This window comes from Pinus tabuliformis, chromosome 6 (assembly GCF_031772625.1).
Source record: "Pinus tabuliformis cultivar Carrire ecotype Pingquan chromosome 6, CPIR1, whole genome shotgun sequence".
NCBI classification, from domain to species: domain Eukaryota; kingdom Viridiplantae; phylum Streptophyta; class Pinopsida; order Pinales; family Pinaceae; genus Pinus; species Pinus tabuliformis.
The window spans coordinates 1,859,070,507-1,859,074,355 of record NC_142292.1 but is presented as its reverse complement, the minus strand read 5'-3'; positions in this window follow the sequence as shown (position 1 = coordinate 1,859,074,355).

The window sequence follows — 3,849 nt, the reverse complement described above, 5'->3', positions numbered from 1 at the left end:
CTTGGATTTGATAATCATAACTTTTGTTTTGTCAGTGTTAACAGTCATACCCATGGTAGAGCAGAAATCCTTAAGAAGCCTGAGTTGTTTATCAAGATCAGATGGGCACCTTGCCAAAAGAACAATATCGTCAGCATAAAGAAGAAGGATGACGACTATCCCAGCTAAGATCGTGCCATCACATCTTGCTTCCTCTAAATAGCCTTCGAGCTTATCGATGTAAATGCCAAATAGGGTAAGGGAGAGGGGGCAACCTTGTTTAACTCCGATGTTACACTTAATATCTTTTGACCACCCCTCATTGCTCTTTAGCTTGGCAATTACATTCTCGTATAACCTTATAGTGGCAGCTCTCAACTCGAGAGGAACCTTTAGCTCTTCTAATCTATTCCAAAGGTTGTATCTAGGAACCGTATCAAAAGCCTTTCTAAAGTCCACAAAGCAACAAAATAAATTAGATTTATCATTACGACATTCCTCTGCAATGATCCTATGTGTAACAAGGTGGTCTATTGTTGAGTGATGTCATCAGAAACCTGCTTGGCCTTTAGCCCGCTTACCTTCACTTTCAAGCCATATGCTTAACTTCTTTTCCAAAATACTACCATATAACTTGGCTAAGAGAGGGCTGATCATAATTGTTCGATAATTAGAGGGGTTATTTGTATCCCCACTTTTAAAAATAGGGATAATCAGGCTCTCAGTCCAAGGTTTAGGGAACCCTTGCTTGACTGCTTGATTGAAAAGCTTGTGGATGTGGGGGATGAGGACGAGACCTCCAATTTTTAAGATTTCCGCCTGGTAACCTTCAATGTCCTTAGCTTTCCCATTAGCGAGGTGATTAACCCCAAACTTAATGTCTTCTAAAGAGAAAACTTCTTTTGTTGTGAGAAGGGTTTCCAAATTATCCATGACATTTGGAGATTCATAAAGCTTTTTAAGATAGGAATTCCAATCGTGAAGAGAAATTTTATTATTATCCTTAGTCTTCCTAGTTAGAATATGCCTCCAAAATTTCTTAGGGGCTACCTTAGAGAGGTGTAAGAGATTCTCCTGTCTTTGACGAATGTACTGCCTCTTTTTCCTTTTAATTAGGGCTTTGTATATTTTTATCTTGTCCATTTTAAGAGATTCATCAACAGCTTCCTTAATTGCTCTCCTCGCACTTTTACAATCTTTGTCATACCATGGATTGGTTTTGCTATTTCTTTTATTATTTGAAACTTCAATTGAGTACTTGTTAATAGAATATGAGAGGGTTGTAGTAAAATTATGATAGAGGTCTTCTATGTTGTCTTTACTAGATAAAGGAAGCAAATTAGTTTTTAATTCATTTAGAAAGAGATCATTTTTATTTCTATCAAATATTAAGTTCTTTTGGCTGTAATTATTATTTTCAATGGGAACTCTATTCATGACAAAATTGAGAGTTATAAGTAAAGGCCTATGATCAAAGTCAGGTTCGTGGTCGTTTAAGATGTCAAAATTTATTATTTCGTTGTATAATGGCTTAAAAAAAATTATGTATATATTATATAAAGAAATTAAAATTTTAAAATAAAATAAATAAATAAATTTAATTAAAAAATTTATTTTTATGGTTAAAACATTTAAAATAGTCTTAATATTTGACTTATTTTCAAATATGTTTTGCAGTGTATATTGTCTAAAATCTATGGAAGAATTGGTGTAATTGCAAAGCGTGAGCTACAAAATCCAAGTGTCAATGGGGATTTTCAAGGTATTGAATCCATTTATATACTCGAATTTAATTTTAAATTTTAATCCATTTACTCATTTATACATTCAATATCAAAATAAAAGCTTCGCTAAGAGCATGTAATGAGCACAACTAAAGACACATCGAAGACTGTGATAAAATGGTGCTGTGGTTGAAATTTATAGTAGAAAGATCAATATCTTCTTTGTAATGTCTTTTTTATAAGCCGGTATAAAATTTTCTATTAAGCATTCAACATCCTGTCTGAAGCCAAAAGTGAAAATAAAAGCTTGGCTAAGAGCATGTAAGGAGCACAACCCACGACACATCGAAGACTCTAATAAAATGAGGTTGTGGTTGAAATTTATAGTAGAAAGATCAATATCTTTTTTGTAATGTCTTTTCCATAAGCCGGTACAAAATTTTCTATTAATAAAGACTTAATTTCTAGTGATAAAAAATAGTTAGTAGAATTTCACAATGATTGATTTTGGAGCTCAAGTCTTTAACGAAATGAATAAACTAAGCATGTTGATCTACTGAACTAGAAACCAGAGAGATACATCACTTTACATATGTCAATTTAAGTCAAAGATACCCAATAAGCGCTGGAAATATTTTTAAGAAAACCATAGACAAAACATTGAGAATATAAAATTCATTTTAGTGTGATATGATGATTGGTGACAAAAGAGAAGTATGAGAGGGTGGAGAAGTAACAACTAGTGGATCATTAACAATAACAAGGATATCTATTGTCTCCTCAGAATCAGAGAGGACATATTTCTCCACCTTACCAAACGTGAAACAATATCATCCAAGAAGAAACACACATTTCTAAGAAGTCTCTTAGAAATACAAGGAATATGGAAGGAAGAGCAAGTGAAATCCTAGAAGCCCATTGTCAATGTCATATATAAGAAACAAGGCATTTTCTTATGCCAAATTTGGCATACTGGAAGGGCTTCTCATATGGGTAAGGACATAAGAATTATTATGTGTTAATTCCTAATCAGATTTGGATTTGGATTTTGTATTTTTAAATTCCTTCCACTTTGGTAATTTGTATTGGATTAAAAAATATATAATATTTTATTTGTTAGCATGAAAACCATTTTATCTTTTTTTCTAAAGGGAATTTTTTTATCTATTAATTATATTAAACTAATATTATTATATATTTGCATTTAGATTCTTTAAATAAAGATGGCTAACAAGGTTTATGAAGGCAGATTATCAATCCAAAAGGTAGTGGTTTGTTTCATTATCAGATCATGGCATGAATTTTGTATACTATCCTACTCATGCAATTCAAGGCATTCCATAGATTATTGATTATTTTCTTGTTGCTTCCATAATTGCTATAAGTGCAATGGAGTGTCATTAACATTTCACTTACTAAGCTATAGTTACCATATGAGTAGTGTTGAATATATATATATATATATATATATATATATATATATATATATATATATATATATATAATTGCACAATAAATTTATAGATATATTCAAATCATTAGCATAAGTTTAGGCATTTTTATATTCAAAATCATTTGGTAGGGACTATGATCTTGTAACAACCCTCGTTAAAAATCCATGTAATAAAGTTAATAGAGGAAAAATAAGACCAAGGTCACGGGACACATATTCCAAGCTAAATGTTAGAAAAGACATAGTGATGGGGATCACTGTTAGTTAATTAATGGCTATGGAAATTGAATAATGATTTAGAAAGGAAAAGAGGGATTAATTGACATGTTATTTATGAAATAATGTAAAATAGGAGAAAAATAAGGTGAAAGGACATCACAAAATTGAATGTGAGAAAAATTGAAGGAAAAATAAAGGAAAATGAAGAAAATTGAGGCCTCAATGATAAAAAAGATTTTAAGGATCAATTCACAGACTTTTGTCAGTTTTAGTTTGGAGCTCTCTTCTATTCCCTCTCTCACACTCTTGCACACATAGCGAAATCTTGGAGCATTCTTGGAGCACATTGGATTTGGAGAAAGAAGGCAAAGAAAGGGTGAGGGTGGGAAACCTTTACAGTGTTGGACTTGTGGAAAGGATCATCATAGGAGAGATTGTCCACAGCGTCAGGGTGGCAGACCACAAATTTACAGT